Here is a 17,974-nt window from a genome sequence, read left to right on the forward strand (position 1 = left end):
GAGTCTCCGTTCACCATTTCGGCGTGGTGGAGCTCAAGCCACGTACAACCTTCTTCGGGCTCCCACAATCCTTGGCAAGCTCCGGAAGAAACACCTTCAATCACCAAGATCGCCTAGGTTCTGCCAATCACCAAGAGTAACAAGCTAGGGTCTTCACTTGAGCAAGAACCGATCACCAAGAACGGATGCACACAAGCTTCTCTCTACTCAAGTCCTTAGTCTTGCTTCTTGAATGATTGAATGAACAAATGTGTGAATGATGAAGCTCAAGGTGGCTCTCAACAATATATGAGTGTATGAAATGTTGCCTGTTGTCAAGAGAGTGCAAAATGACCCATTGGAGGGGTATATATAGGCAGCTCACACGAATAGAGCCGTTGGAGAAAAGCTGCCAGAAAACTGCGTAGCGACGATTAATCCGACGATCCTCCAATAGCCAGCATCGGTTTAACCGATGAAAGTAAACTGCCCTTTCTGAAAACTAGTCGTTACAACTTGGGCAGATTAACCGACGTATCATCGGTTTAACCGGTGAGTGTAGTTGTCCACTGATCAACTGAAAAACCAAGTCTCTGGACAACTGCACCGACGTTAACTCAAATCTATCGTCGGTTTAACCGGTGAGTACAACTTCTGAAATCCTTGGAAAAACCATCTCACTGGTCAATTGCACCGACGTTTGATTTCAAACACCGTCAGTTTAACCGGTGTATAGAACTTGGAATACCCTGGAAAAAACCAACTCTGGACTAATGCACCGACGTTAATTCAAACGTCATCGGTTTAACCGGCGTATAGAACCTGTCCAGACTCTGCTGACTGCGTTTAACCGACGTATAGAAAAATGGAAGCGTCGGTTAAACCGGTGTATAGACTTTTTCTGATTTTGCCTTTTCTGATTTGAGTCTTGAGTGAAATCTAAATATTCTTGAGATATAAGTTGAAAACCACTTATTTGAACTTCTAGAAACCTGAGTGACTATAGTGTGCATCCATTTTCAAATGACCATGTCCATGTTCAAGTTACTTGACCTTAACCCCTCTTAATAGTGCGATCACTACAAAACTATAAAACCTATACTAACCTAAGTGTCCTTCTCAACCTTACGACACTTAGGACTAGAAAGATCCTTAGTCTTGTTATATATTTGAGTTGAATACCGAGATCACCTTTTTGAATAACGAAATTGAGGGGCCTCTTTTGACATATGACCAAATGAGCGGTAATGATTTATTAAGCTGCACAAACTCATTAGTCACAATAATGGTTGTTATTAAACACCGAAACAAACCTAGGGGGCCTAGATGCTTACAATCTCCCCCTTTTTGGTGATTGATGACAACACAAACATAAATATAACGAGAGAGCGAGAAAGATAAAACAGGATAAACACAAGCAAACTCGAAAAAGGACCAAAAAGCTCAACGGCTCAAATGAAATCCATAGATATGTCTCAAACCACAGCATACTCAAGCGTCAAATGTACATATCCATGAACTAACACCAAATGAAATATAACATCAAAGTCCTGATAACTACGAGCTCTCTCTATCTCTACCCTCCCCCTGACTCCAACTCCCCCTGACTCTCTCCCCCTTTGGCATCAAAGCACCAAAAAGGCGAGCTACTGATCCGGCTGTCGTGGCACGGCAAGGAAGCGGTCCGGGTCGTCATCGTCGTCGTCATCGTCGAATGGGGAGCCCTCGATGACGGACGGAAGCTGCTGGTCAGAGCTGACTGGGGGTGTGACTGTCGTGGAGGCTCTCGTACTGGCACTGCCTGGAAGAGGGTCTGTAGATGTGGTAACCGGCTCAGCAGAAGAAGTGTCGGCATCTGAAGTAGTGAGTGCTGAAGCTGCCGGCTATGTCGACTGTGGAACTAGAGACTGCTATGCTCCTCCCCCTGAAGGTAGTGTCTGTTGTACAATGGGGAGGGCAACTGACTGAACTGCCGACGGAGAGTCCTGGAAGAGTGTAGTCGCTGGCAGTGGTGAGAAGAGCGGACGACCGGCAGACCCAAGGAGTGCTGACATCGAGAACGTGGTCTCCGGTGTCGCCGTAGTAGCTGGAGCTGCAGTAAGGGCTGGAGCTAGAGTGACTGCAAGCTGAGGTGCTCCAACACCCTGAAGTCCTAGCTGTCCTGGCTGCTGCGGGGCGAGTCCGGTGTGAGTGTAAAGCTGTGCAATCATCCCGAACATCGCCATCATGCCCTGCTGCATCTGCTGGAACTGAGCATCTGTCCTCTGAGAGACTCTGTCGATAAGCCCAACAAAACGCTCCTCGGCTGCAGCCCGCTCTCGGGCGGCCTCCCTCTGAATCGCTGCAAGCTGAGCCTCATGGGCTCTCCTGGCCTCCTCCTGTGCTATCCGATCCTCTCGCTGCTGAGTGACAAGCTGCTGAAGTAGAGAGGTAAGCTCGGACGGCTGAGTCACCTGGGACTCTGTAACAGTAGCAGCTGCCGGTGACTCTGGGGCTGGCTCTCGGGACCCTCCTGCCTCGTGGTCGTGACTGGCGGGTGCTTTAGGAAAGTACTCGGCATCCATGGAGGAGTCTGACTCAAGCTCAGACCAGTGTATCTCATCATCCCCTCCGGGAAGCTGTGCCTCGGCAGCTAGCAGTGCCCCATCCTCCTGTGCCACTCGGGCCTGTGCCTCAGGTGACAACTGTGCCATGGCAGCTCTCTCTGCCTGTCTGCCCCTCCTTCGATCCTAGGGAGCTGTCGGACGGTAAACTGGGAACCGGGGAGCCTCATCCTGACGGTACACTGCACTGACGGGTGACTCAGCTGGCACAATCATAGAGCATATGTAGCTGATCCAGTGAGCATAAGGAAACTGGCGTACGACCCCCATCCCGTCAGTGATCACATCCTCAATCTCAGCTAAAATGAAGTCAACAATGTCAAACGGCTCGTGAGTGAGTATGTGAAGAAGCAGTAGCTGCTGTAGACCTGTAAACCCCTCTGGGTAGCCACTCCTCGGTAACAGAGTCCTCCGAAGTGCCATGTGAATAGCGTACACCTCTGGGGTCAGCAAGCTAGGTACTCTGGTATACGATGCTGGAAACGGCTGGCGGAAGCACTAAGAGATCGCCTCGTGAGAAGGTGCAATCCCGCCAATCATAGCTCTGCGAGGTGGATCTGCGTCTCTGTATACCATCTCGTGCAGAGAGACATCAACAAGTCAACTCCAAGTATCCCTGCTATCGTCGCCCTGGACAGACCAAAGACCTGGCCTCCAAACACGAAGTGTACGGCTCTACGCTCAGAAGCGATCCAGGCTGTGGCATAGAATACTCTGACCCAGTCCTCTATGTACCTGTTCTGCTCCATCTGAAGTAGCCTGGGTAGACCTCTGAAGTGGGCAAAGTTCTCTCTAATATTAGCTCCCCCTGCAGCTGTCCTCAGAGAAACCCAGTCAAGCACCCTGTGCGGAAAGATCCTGTGCCCTCGCCTCTGGTAGGTCTCGTAGAAGCTGGCCTGAAGAAGTGTCCAGAATCTACGGTCGACCCTGCTGTCACGGGTCACGGGGAACCAGTCCTCCTCTCCAACACTCCACCTGAGCCTCTTGACCTTCGCCGCATTGGCCTTGGTCAAGTTCTGGAGCAGCACACCTGGCTCCAGACGCACAACAGTGTCCATACGGAACACTACGCGCTCGGCCTCTAGGGCCTCGGCTCTACGGGTTGCTGCTGCTGCTGCGGACCTGCGAGGCTCCTGTGGCTGGTGACCTCCTCGCGTCCTCGGTCTAGTGCGACGCTCGGTCGCTGGTGAAGACTCTCCTACTGGGGACGTCTGCTGAGTGTGGCCAGAACGTCGTAGAGTCGGTGACCCCTGTGTGCTCTGCCCCTGAGTCTGCTCTGACTGCGCTGCATCTGAATCTGCATATGAAACTGAGTGATCTGACTCTGCAGCTGTCGGCTCCCCCTCAGACGAATCACCCTCGGTCTGCTATGTAGTGGCCCTGGCACCTCTGACCCTGCCTATACCTCGGCCTCTGCCCCTGCCCCTGGCTGGCTGCTCTCTGATCGCGAACGGGCGAGCACGGCCTGACGCCTGCTCCTCGGCGGCCTTAGCCACCATCTCGGACCTCTCGGCCTCTCTCTCTGCGCGAGTCCGCTTGCGGACGGGCTTCTCGACAACAACCTCCTTTCCCTTTCTCTTCTCGCGACCCATCTCGACTGGCGGTGGCTAGGGCGTGGCGCGGGAGTGTGCGGAACGCGAACGCGGTGCGAAAACAACGCAAGAAGCGGCTCGGGCAAAACGTCGAGCACCCTTGAAAGGCCCTTGTTTGGTTTTGGTAATTGAGTGACAACTTAGGTGGACTAATAAGTGTTTATGTTGAGATACACAGGAGATTAGTCCACACAAAGACACTAGTATGAGCAACGTGTGCCATGGAGGTGAAATGGCTAAAGGTTGATGCTATGCTCATATAGTGTGATCGAGGAGCTCATTGCATATGAGACATGACATGGAGTTATGTGACCAAAGTGGAGAAGATCAAGACAAGACTTGGCTTGATGGACCGGTTGCAATGGAGAAGGGCAAGTCAAGGCTTTGAAGCGAGGGACCGCGAGGCGGTGAAGCTTGGGCAAGATTTGCCGCCGATGGACCAAGGCAACGGTGAAGAGTTAGCAAGGCTCTTGATTCACTTGTAAAAAAATGTCTAGCTACAATCTATGCATGCTAGTTATCAAATCATCAATCAAGTTCTATGACTAGCATACATTACACACAAGCAATGCATATATAAATTTTAAAACTTATGCAAATGCAAACAAGCACATGAATATGCACATATCAAATGCAAGCAACCAAGTTCATGAGCTTGCTCCCCCTACTTGTGTGCTCCTCTTGTCCAAGAATATTGATCCTCCTCAATATTGCTCCTCTTGATCCATGTCCATGATCGCACTCTCATCTCATCTCTCCCTTTGTCATCCAAGGATAATTCATATCTTTGTTCATTTCTCTCCCCCTTTGTCATCAATGACCATAAAAGGGCCGAAACCATATGAAATTGGCCATGTGAAGATCAATGGCTACCACTTGAGGTTGTACCTCTTGTACTTGTTACCACTTGAATACCCCTTGTAGGCAATCATATGAAGCGTTTGTGGTTTGATACAAAGAGTTGGACTTGGGTAGATGGTTGAGTCTTGAATCTTCATTTTTGATGGACACTTTCAATTTGATTGGAATTGACACCACTTGTAACAACAACATGTGGAAGCATGAAGATCACCTTGAAATGCCACATGTAGGATACTAGTAGGATCCTTGACCTTGATACTTTGTAGTGGGGCTCCTCCCCCTATGTCAAAGTGTTTGTCAATCTACTTGAATCTTGAGCTCTTCTTGATGATGATAGATTTCTTGATTTGAATTGATCACTTAAAGTTGAGAATCACTTGTGGAACCACCATTGTTGTACTAGATCTACTTGAATGAATACCACTTGTATGACCATGTATATCACTTGTAGAGATACAATGATATACCTTTTGTTGAATCTAGTATCACTTGTAAAATCATGATGGATCACCTTGTTGAATTTGACATTGATAACCAATTCTTGAACTAGATTGTTTCCATGAGCTTCTTTCTTTTTGACTTGATCTAGACTACTTGCCCAAATAATTCAACTCGGTTTGAACCAATGACAAGCTTTTTCACACCTCATTCTAAGAGTTATCTTGACAATGTTGAGTTAAACACTTGAAAGCTCATTTTCTAGATCAACTACTTGGGTTTACTAGCTCATGAACATGTCATATGTTACCACTAGATCATATCAAGCATAGAAGCAATAGTGGCATCATAAAAACATTTAAAATTATTTTATTTTTCATGAATGATCACTATATATGACTATATCCACTAATCATATCCTTAGCATAGTATGAATGCATATGTCAAGCAATTTCACCTTGCTATGTTGAAGTAGAGGATAGTCATTAGATTCCAATTTAGCTCTCCAACTAGCATGATGAAGTTCAATTATAATAGTTTGGTGAAGACAATGAATACCAATATGAAAACCATTCTTCACCCATATGAAATGAATATCACTTATCATCAAATGCACTATCTTTTTGTGGTTGGCTTGCTTCATCTCTTTGATCCTTGCTTGCATGAGAGAATACCATTTGAATATCACTTGAATTTTCATGAATTTCTCTACTTTGGGTGTTACTTGCTTTTCTTGATCAACCCATTTGATATCTTCAACTAAGCATCTCCAATGACTCTAGATCACCACTTCCATATTGGCCTTCCAAGCACCTTGCTTGTCAATCCCATTATTGGGCGGCTCGGTCCCTCTCTAGGGAGAAGTGATTTCTCCAAGAACCATTCTTGACACTCACTTGAATGACTTTGGTTGATTGATCAAGATGATGGACTAGAAATGATGAATAATCTTCAAGTCTTCTTTAAGTCCCTTTCTTTCTATTTTGCTTAGTCTTGATCTTCCAATTTGAGTACCAAAAATGTGATAAGTACACTCAAATGGTCTTGTACCCAACACTTGTTATGCTTCTAGCTCCTCACAAAACCAAACCTAGGTTCCTCAACCATTTGTAAAGATTATTCCAACTTGAGGGACCTTTCAATTTAAGTGACTTAAGATCAATCCAATATTTGTCACTTTTCTGGCAGATTTTGTACTTCTCAAAGAATACATCAAATCTCTCAAAGTACAAGTTGAATTGCCACGAAATTTTGTGGAGATGTGTGACACTAAGTCATATAGCAGCCATAAAAATTTGACCTTCAATGCATTTCTAGATTGCTACCAGATTTCACATCTTCACTCATAGGTGTATGCTGAAAACTGCTGCACATGCATTGACAAGATCCACTCCAAAACCGAAGTATCCCTCATCATATTCTCATAAAACTTGTACAGAAACTAGTATCATAAGTGTAGGGAATGCATACCAAATTTCAAGCCAATCCAAATAGATTTGATCATCCAACTATGGCTATCTTCTCAGCTTACTCAGATTTTTAATAAAGGACAGATTTTGAGCAATTGAGCTATACTTTATCAAATTGAATCAAACTTGATGTCAACTTATTTGAATAAACTCACAAGACATATATCTAATCATATCCCATATTGAATGTCATCTCATGATCATATCCATTCAAACTTACTCAATTTTGATTACTAACCATTTAATCCATTCAATCATCTTGTAGCAAGTAACAAGAGCATATATATCCAATTCAAACATCTCATATGCACCCAAATAAATGTAATCAACTAGAGATATACCTTTGTAGCTCATGATAAGTCTAGCTGTCAGGATCCTCCTGAAAACACCAAGAGCGGACCGTCCGCAGTACATGAGCGGACCGTCCGCAATGTAATTTCGCTGCTTAAAACTTTTCTGCAGAGCCTCTGGTAAACAAGTCTCATGAACGGCGGACCGTCCGCCTCTTACCCGCGGACTGTCCGCACTACCAAATTTCAGACAGCCCAGAATTTTTCCAATTTTCACAATTTCAACTTTGAATTGGGAACATTGCTCAAATAAAATTCCAAAAATCACAAAACTAGCATGAACACCATCCAAAGACTCATATGAGTGAGTAAGAATGAGAAATCAAAAATAGATCAAGTAAAATCAAGGAAACTCATAATAGCCCATAAAATCTTTGGAAAATCAAAAATTTGAAGCAAAGAGTGCACATAAGAACCAAATGTCATATGTACTAGTTTTCAAGCCACATTTGAGAAGTAAATGACATTTAGCTCATTTTTCAATTTGCAAAAAGATTTTTCATCCAAAAGCAAGATTTAACACAAATAAAATTTGCAAGCCATCAAATATTTTCAATGAATCACCCACAACATGATAATTGCACTTGTATGTTGAAAGCACTTTGGACTTCATAAGCTTGTCATGGCATTTGGTTGTATATATGCAAAAACCTTCAATTCCTTGATTCAATCATAAGATCAAAAATATGAATTTTATTTGAATCAAGCCTCCAATGCCTTTGGCACCTACACACATTCATCCACGTTTTGATGGTACCCAAACTAGGTTGGATCCTCTCAAGTTAGGAGCAACATACTTTGGCAATGCCTTAGTATGAATAGCGGGATGTTTTGCAATAGTAACAAATGAGGTACCATTACCATCCTTTCTAAGCATAATATTTGCATCAATTGAAATAGGCTTAGAATTGTTACCTAAGGGACATGAATAAGCCATGTGTCCCCTTTCCCGGCATAAGTAGCATCTTCTCTTTTGTTGAGCCTTTTCTTCCTTACTCATTTAATGCATCTCATTGCCTTGCTTCTCATTGTTTGCTTGAGCCTTCTTCTCAAGCTTGTTTGGGCAACCCGAAGTTAGGTGACACAATATTGCACAACTATAGCACTTGATGTGAGCATGTGGATTCTTCTCTTGAATTTTGTTATTGCTCAACATCTTGGCATCTTGAATATGAGTTGGATACCTTGCTCTTGTTTTGCCACCCCATCTTGTTCTCTTTTTCATCATCTTCAAGTCATCAACTTGATCATCATGGTTGCTCTTGACTTGAGGTTGGGGTGCCTTCTCTTGCTCAACTTGTGGCTTTGATTGAGGTTATTGTTGCTTCACCAATTGCTTGGTTGGGCACATTGAGGTGAGGTGACCCCAAGTGCGGCACTTGAAGCATTTGATATATTTAAGCTTCTCTTCTTCCTTCTTTAACTTGAGCTTTTCTTTGTTGGGGCAACCAATTGCAAGATGTCCCATCTCATGGCATTGAAAGCACATGAAATGAGATAGCTTCATTTCTTCTTGCTTCTTCATCTTCCTATTATATTTATTTTTGTCCCATTTCTTGCCTTTGGCTTTGCTCTTGTTGGAACCAATGCCACTCATGTCACCGAAGCTTCTTTGATTTTTGATTATGCTTTCAATGGTGACTTTTGATTTTGTCCATCTCTCTATCTTGTTGCTCAAATACTTTACTTGACTTTGGAGCTCTTTGTTTTCTTCTACAAGGTTAGTCTCATATTGCATAGTAGAAGAAGAACAAGCATCTATATGTGAAGTACATGGCATAGACAATAAATCATCACATGAGGTGGATACATGTTTCTTTCCTACATCACAAGGGTTAGCAACATTTTGCAATTGATCTTTTAACCCTTGTGATGAGCTCTCACTAGTTTTAATTCCTTTACTAGAAAATTTGTTAGTGAGTAAAGCATGGTCTAGTACCAAATTCTCATGAGCAACACTAAGCTCCTCATGAGTCAATTTTAGCTCCTCATGTGAACAACTCATGACATAAAGTAGATGCTTTTGTTGTTCACATGTGTCTTTGAGAAAAGAGTTTTCTTTTTCAAATTTGATTGTTTTGGCTAACACTTCCTCAAATAATTTGGTCAAGCTAGCATATCTACTCAAGAGCTCATCATATGAATTAAGATCAATCACATTGCAATTTGATACATTTGTGTCACCTTGTGACATGAAGCAATGTGGAGATGGAGATGAGCTTGACATAGCAATATCATCCGTACATGAGCCAACTTGATCATCAAGTATGCTTGGAGTAGAATCATAATTTGCAACACTTGAATCATCATCAATCATGTCAAGTGAACTTGTTGTAGATTGATTATCATCGTCATCACTTGACCATGAGGTGGAGCAATCTTCCACAACCACCATGTTATGGATGTGTTCATCATCCTCATGCACTTCCTCCTTGGTCTTATAATCATCATGATCATCGGAGGCCGCCCCATATTTCTCATTTAGATAACTCCAAATCTCATGGGCGGTTTCCTTGTCCATGATCTCACCAAGAATGCAATTATGCAAAGATCTAAACAAGATGTTAGTAACTTGGATGTCTAGATCTAGGCATTTCTCTTGTGTTGGAGTTAGATTTCCTTCATCTAACACATGAGAAAAATCTACATCCACCATCCACCACATTTGAGGGCAAATAAATTTAAAATTGCATATCATCCAATTTTTCCACCGTGCAAAGTGTGTGCCATCAAAAATATGTGGACACTCAACATCTAGCCCATAAGTCGCCATCCTCTCGGGTCGGTAAGGACCACAAATGAGAGACCTCGGCTTTGATACCACTTGTAGGGTCGAGATGGCGGACTAGAGGGGGGTGAATAGTCCTTTCTAAAACTAATTGCGCCGGCTAACCGAAACTTATGCGGAATTGAAACTATTCGCTTAGCCAAGACTACACCCTTCTAACTATAACTCTAAGGCACAAAAAGATCCTACAACCCTGCAAGCACTGAGTGTGAGGGCAGCGCGGGCGAGGTGAATGGCGTGCGAGTACTGCTGCACGGGCGGCATGGAGTGTATGCAGAGGCGTTTCTGAACGCGTGGCTGCAGCGTGGAGGCGCACGGCGGCGCGGAGCGGCGCGGGCGCAAGGCGGCGGCGGTGCGCAGCGGTGGCAAACGCGGGCGGTAGTTGCAGCGCGTGGATGGAGCGGCGCGGGCGCAAGGCGGCGGCGGTGCGCAGCGGCGGCACACGCGGGCGGCAGTTGCAGCGCGTGGATGGAGCGGCGCGGGCTGTGTGGAAGACGCGCGGTGGTGGTGTCGCGGTCCGGCGGCGTGCGGGCGAGATCGTGGGCGAGCGGCAGCGGCTTGAGTCGGCACGAGCAAGACACATATATGACAAGTGGGCCCCGCGATTTTCCTTAACGCCGGTTAAACCGATGCCTAGGTTTAGAACGCCGGTTGATTGCATCGGTTCAGTTCACCCGAGACTCAGCAGAAACTCATCTGAACGCCGGTTGAACCGACGATACACATTTTGAACTCGCCGTTTGAACGCTGCTAACACCGGTTGATTGCTGGGTCAGATCTGAGTTACGTTCACCGGTTGATCCGATGCTGTGACTTTTGAATATGCCGGTTGAACGCCTGGTTTGACTGAGCTGAGACAAAAACTTAGTAACGCCGGTTAAACCGATGGGTATAGATCCATTGAACGTCGGTTTAACCGGTGAACTCAAAAACCCCTCACTCAGCTCACTCTTCTATGCTAAGTCCAATAAACTTATAAAATTCAACTAAACTCAAGTTAATGGACTTGCATAGGCGGCTTTACCTCTCAAAATAAATAGGGTAGCACACTAGCTTAATAGTTTTTTCTTTTCAACACACGGAAAAGCCGCAAAGCGAGACAAAGCGCCAAATAAAATGTATGAGCCTTGTCATAGGAATATTGAAGATAGAAAGCTTCAAACTCATCATGACATGACTCACTAGGCAATAACGTACCTAACACTTTGCTCTTTTCACTTTTTATGAATTAAGATCTTGTATATGAAACAAGTCTCATTTTCATCAAGTGATCTCCTTTGTGACCCTTACGCATGCAATGATGGTGCAAGCTACAACCACATGCGAAAGTAAAGTAAACATGAAGTGCACATCTATATGACAAGAAATGCATAACAAGAATTTAAGATCTACTTGTCAAGTTTGAACCCACGGGAAGCTTCTTCATGATGAGCCTTTCTACAAGCCTAAAGGAAAACAAGTGGACCACCACCTCTAGCTAAACACTTGCTCATCACTATCTTACCATGGTTAGACAAGTGTCCTATATGTATGCATTTTTCTATATGACATGGCAACTTATATGACGTTTGCCGCATCTAACACATTAAGCTCATTCCTTAGCCTAACAAAAGTACTCTCGTCTAATGGTTTTGTGAAAATATCCGCCAATTGCTCCTCGGATCTCACACCTTGAAGAGATATGTCTCCTTTAGCTTCGTGATCATGCAAGAAATGATGGCGAATATCAATGTGCTTTGTGCGAGAGTGTTGAACCGGATTTTTGGCAATTTTTACGCCACTTTCATTGTCACAAAGGAGTGGGATCCTATCTAGTTTCACACCAAAGTCCAAAAGGGTTTGCTTCACATATAGGATTTGGGCACAACATGTACCGGCCGCTATATATTCCGCTTCCGCGGTGGACAAAGCCACGGAATTTTGTTTCTTACTCGACCAAGAAACTAGAGAACGCCCAAGCAAGTGGCAACCCTCGGAGGTACTCTTGCGATCCACACGGCTTCCAGCAAAATCCGAATCCGAGTATCCCAAGAGATCTAAGCTAGCACCTTTGGGGTACCACAAGCCTATGCTTGGGGTGTGCTTGAGATACCGAAGGATCCTATTCATAGTCGAGAGGTGCGATTCCTTTGGGTTTGCTTGAAAGCGGGCACACAAGCACACACTAAACATTATATCAGGCCTAGATGCGGTAAGGTAAAGAAAAGACCCTATCATAGAACGATAGAGGGATTGATCAACCGGTTTACCGTCCACATCCAAGTCGAGATGCCCATTGGTTGCCATGGGTGTCTTGATTGGTTTGCACTCATCCATCTTGAACTTCTTCAAGATATCTTTAGTATACTTTTCTTGATGGATGAATGTCCCTTCCTTCAATTGTTTGACTTGAAAACCAAGGAAGAAGGTCAATTCACCAATTATGGACATCTCGAATTCCCTAGACATCATGGTAGCAAACTCATGGCTTAGTGAATCATTAGTTGAGCCAAAGATAATATCGTCAACATAAATTTGACAAATGAAAAGATCCCCGTTGACGTCTTTTGTGAACAATGTGGTGTCCACCCTCCCAATCTTGAAGCCTTGCATGATTAGGAAGTCACGAAGCCTCTCATACCAAGCCCTTGGAGCTTGTTTGAGCCCATAGAGTGCCTTGTGCAACCTATAAACATGGTTATGATTCCTCGAATCTTCAAACTCGGGAGGTTGCTCAACATAAACAAGTTCGTTAATAACGCCATTTAAGAAAGCACTTTTCACAACCATTTAATATAACTTAATATTATGATGTGAAGAGTAAGCAAGAAGGATGCAGATAGCTTCAAGTCTTGCGACCGGAGCAAAAGTTTCACCAAAATCCAAACCTTCGACTTGAGAGAACCTTTTTGCCACAAGTCTTGCTTTGTTGCGTATCACCACCCCATGTTCATCTTGCTTATTTCGAAAGACCCACTTAGTGACGATGATGTTCTTGTCTTTCGGAGAAGCTTCGAGGACCCAAACTTCATTGCGGGTGAAGTTGTTCAATTCTTCTTGCATGGCCATCACCCAATCCGAGTCCTCAAGCGCTTCCTCTATGCTAGTGGGTTCAATACAAGAAACAAACGAGTAATATTCGCAAAATGAAGCATGCTTAGAGCGAGTTCTTACTCTCTTGGAAGGACTACCAATGATTTGACCAATTGGATGATCCTTGAAGATGCGACCATGCTTCACTAGCGGTACTTACGTGGATGCTTGTTGGGGTGGATCATGGGTGACTTGTGCTTGTGGTGGAACATTTTGCTCTACTTGTTCTTGGACTTGGGGTGTTGACGTTGGCATATTTTCTTGAGATTGTGGATCATCTTTTTCTTGATCTTCATCCACTTGGGGTGCCGTGGAGGTGCTTGGTGTAGATGAGGAAGGTCCTCCCCCTTGATCATTGCCTTCATGCACCTCTTCTGGCTTGATATCCCCAATGGACATCTTCTTCAAAGCTTCATCAATCTCCTCATCACCTACATTGTCATAGCCAACAACCTCCTCTTGGGAGCCATTAGATTCATCAAACTCCACATCACATATTTCTTCAACTAACTCGGAGGTTTGATTGAATACTCTATATGCTTTGGAGTTTGATGCATAACCAAGAAAGAAACCTTCATCACATCTACTCTCAAACTTACCTAGCCTTTTCTTCTTATAAATGAAGCATTTGCAACCAAAGACTCGAAAGTAGGATATATTTGGTTTCTTCCTGGTGATGAGCTCATATTGAGTTTTCTTGAGGAGTCGGTGGGGATATACTCGGATGGATGCATGGCAAGCCGTATTGATTGCTTCCGCCCAAAACTTCTCGGATGTGCCATAATCATCCAACATTGCTCTTGCTAGGGTGATGAGTGTCTTGTTCTTTCTTTCCACCACTACATTTTGTTGAGGCGTGTAGGTGCCGGAAAACTCATGCTTGATGCCCTCTTCATCGCACCATTCTTCAATCTTCATATTCTTGAACTCGATGCCGTTGTCACTCCGGATCTTCACAATTGGGGAGTTGTACTCCCTTTGAGCTCTTCTTGCAAATGTCTTGAAGACTTCCGGAGTTTCACCCTTATCGCCTAGAAACATGACCCAAGTATAACGTGAAAAATCATCAACGATTACTAGGCAATAGAGGTTACCACCAATGCTCTTGTATGTAGTTGGACCAAAGAGATCCATGTGTAGTAGTTCGAGCGGCTTGGAGGTAGACAACATCGTCTTGATGGGATGATGTGTTGCAACTTGCTTCCCGGCTTGACATGCTTTACATAGCTTATTCTTGTCAAATGTGACGTCCTTCAAGCCGGTGATCATCCCTCTCTTGTGGGCTTTCTTGAGGTTGCTCATTCTAATATGAGCAATTTTTCTATGCCAAAGCCACCCAAGAGACGACTTGGTGAAGAGGCATGTCATGGTGCTTGTTTGCTTTGAAGAGAAATCCACCAAGTAAATGTTGCCATGCCTAAACCCCGTGAACACCAATGACTTGTTTTCTTCAAGAGTTACTACAATACCATTCTTGTCAAAGGTACACGTTAGTCCAAGATCACATAATTGAGCAATAGAAATAAGATTAAAACTAAGTGCTTCTACAAACAAGACATTAGAAATAGATAAATCTTTAGAAATAGCTATTCTACCCAAATCTAAGATTTTCCCCCTTGAGTTATCACCATAGGTGACATGTTCATGATCGCCGGGGTCTTCAAGAGAGGTGAACATGCTATCATTGCCGGTCATGTGTTGAGAGCAACCACTATCAAGTACCCAATGTTTTCCATCGGCTTTGTAGTTCACCTACACACATGAGAATTCACTTTTGAGTTTTAGAAACTCAAACAAGCTTTGGGCCTTGCACATGTGTGACAAGAGCTTTTGGGACCCAAAGTTGCTTGGTGAGCTTCTTCTTTGACTCCTTAGCAATTTTGCCAATGAATTTGGCCTTCACCTTGCCCTTCACTTTACTCAAAAGAAAATGGTTATTTTGAAACATTAAAGAGTAATTCTTTGGTAAAGTGGGAAGAGGACGTGATGGTAAGGTGCACTCCCTAGTGTGGTGCCCGGTGACTTGGCAATGTTGGCAATATGAACCAACTTCCTTGATGAAGCTAGTCTTGATCTCCGAAGATGGAGTAGTGCCTTGATTTGGCTCCGGAAATGAACCAAGACCTCTCTTGCCATAGTCACGTGCATTGTTGAAGAGAATTTCCTTGTGGATGTATTCTCCTCTTGAGAGCTTCTCCACACTACTCTTGAGGCTTGCTACTTGATCCATCAATTCCTTTTCCCTAGAAGGAGCAAGCTCGGGCACAATATTAGTAGCATTTGCATTAATGAGTAGGTCATCACATGAAGTAGAAGCATTGACCTTTTCAATGGTTTCATTGACAAAGTTCTCAAGACTTAAGTCAATTGCTTCATAGGCAAATTCAAGTTCTTGATACTTGTGAGCCAACTCCCTATGCTCTTGTTTAAGCTTTTTGTGGCTCTCTTCAACTTGCTTAGCAAGTACAAGTGACTCACTGTGCTTTTTGAGCAAGTCATTGTACTTGCCAAGCAAGTCGGAGTGGGCAAGCTCTAACTTGGCATGAGTGCTCTCAAGAATCTTGACTTTGCCCTTTTCCCTCTTGATGACGGATGTATACTCATTAATGAGGTTAGTAAACTCATAAGGTCAAGCTCCTCATCACTATCATCTTCACTATCCACCTCACATACCTTTGTGTTACCTTTTGCCATGAGGCACATGGGAGGCGGAGGTAGTGGTGGTTCTTCATTGGTGAGGGCGATGGTGACGATGTCCTCTTAATCACTTGAATCTTCACTTGATGAGACATCAGTCACCCATTCTTGTTTTTCCACCAAGAAGCTTCTCTTGGTGTGCCCTTTCTTCTTTGGGAAGAGCTTGGCCTTCTTGTCATTTCTCTTCTTCTTCCCAAGCTTTTTGTTCTTGTCCTTCTTTTCATCTTCTTCATCATCGCTTGAATCATGGCGATATTTGCTTTTGTTGTCCTTCTTTCTCTTGTCCGGCTTGGGGCAATCGGAAGAGATGTGGTCTTTTTCTCCACAATTGTAGCAAGTTTTGTACTTGACATCTTCCCTTGGCCGGAACATTCTTCTTTTAGGGTCAAAGTTGTAACCCTTCTTGTTTATCTTGTCACTCAAGCGTGTGAACTTTCTCATCATGAGAGCAAGTTCTCCATCTTCTTCATCATCGGATGAGCTTTCACGATGATCTTCTTCTTCATTGCTTGAGCTTGATTCTTGCTTGATCATCTTGAGCTTGCGGGATTTGTTGGCCTTGGTTTTGAGAGCAATTGACTTTGTTGTTGGCTCTTCGGACATACCAAGAATACCCATTTCATGAGCGCGAATTTCGCCCACAAGCTCTCCCACTTCCATCGTATCAAGATTCTCCTTTTGAAGCATAGCATTGATAATGTTGTACTTGGGCTTCGGAAGGAGCATGAGAATCTTGCGGTTGATGGAGCCATTGTCAATTTTAGAAACTTCAAGAGCATTAATGTCCTTGACAATGACATTCAAGCGAGAATACATATCATTGCATTTTTCATGAGCAAGCATCTTAAAGGAATCATACTTAGCTCTAAACAAGTGATATTTTTGTTCACGGACTTTTGTGGAGCCTTCATGAATTTCAATTAGCTCTTTCCATATACCACTTGCTAAGTCCATGCCATTTACTCTAGCAAAGACTTCCTCACTAATGGCTTCGAAAATTGCATTTCTAGCCTTAGCATTCCATTTTAGTTGCTCCGAGGTGGGAGTTCCGGTGAACCCGGTCTTTGTTGCCAACCACACTTCGGGGGCAATCGCATCAAGGTATGCGGCCATACGAACTTTCCAATAGGCAAAGTTCTTACCCTCGATGTGAGGCGGCGAACCTCCCATCTTGGCCATAGCTCTAGGCGGTGAAGCCTAATGATCCAAATGAGCAACGAGACTCTAATACCAATTGTAAGGATCGATGGACCAAGAGGGGGGTGAATTTGGCCTTTTTCAAATTTCTAAGACAATTAAAAACAACCTTAACCTATGCAATGCTAGTAAGGCTCAATTCACCAACCGGCTAACAAAGCAAACTACACAAGCTAACAAAGATATGAAACTAAGCAAGGTAGAGCTAAGTTATGATCTCTAAGGTCAAGCACAAGAATAATTGCAAGAAAGTAAGTGATTGAAATGAAAGAGTGGACAAGAGACAACCGGATTTTTTCCCGTGGTGTCGATGTGTTGGCACACACCCCTAATCCACGTTGTGACACTCACTAAGAGTCTTGTCACCTCCCATGTCACCGAGACTTGGGCGCTCACTAAGAGTCTCCGTTCACCATCCCGGCGTGGTGGAGCTCAAGCCACGTACAACCTTCTTCGGGCTCCCACAATCCTTGGCAAGCTCCGGAAGAAACACCTTCAATCACCAAGATCGCCCAGGTGCTGCCAATCACCAAGAGTAACAAACTAGGGTCTTCACTTGAGCAAGAACCGATCACCAAGAACGGATGCACACAAGCTTCTCTCTACTCAAATCCTTAGTCTTGCTTCTTAAATGATTGAATGAAAAAATTGATGTTCCCGCTTAGTTTGATTATGCCTGCTAAAAGTTGCTTAAATGGTGCTCTAAGATGGGTACAAAGTCAGTTAACAAAATGAATCCACACCGCATTGTAAAACAAAGCAAAATTCACATATATCAATGTTACCAATCAAATTTAAGGGCATCATGTCACAATCAATACAACAATATATTGGGTTAATTAAAGATTGGTGCCGACGGGAGACACAAGAGGGCTCAGCGCCCGCTCTCGCCCCTCGCGTGCTGCCGGGTCTCTCTATCTATCCATTT

This window comes from Panicum virgatum, chromosome 4N (assembly GCF_016808335.1).
Source record: "Panicum virgatum strain AP13 chromosome 4N, P.virgatum_v5, whole genome shotgun sequence".
NCBI lineage: Eukaryota > Viridiplantae > Streptophyta > Magnoliopsida > Poales > Poaceae > Panicum > Panicum virgatum.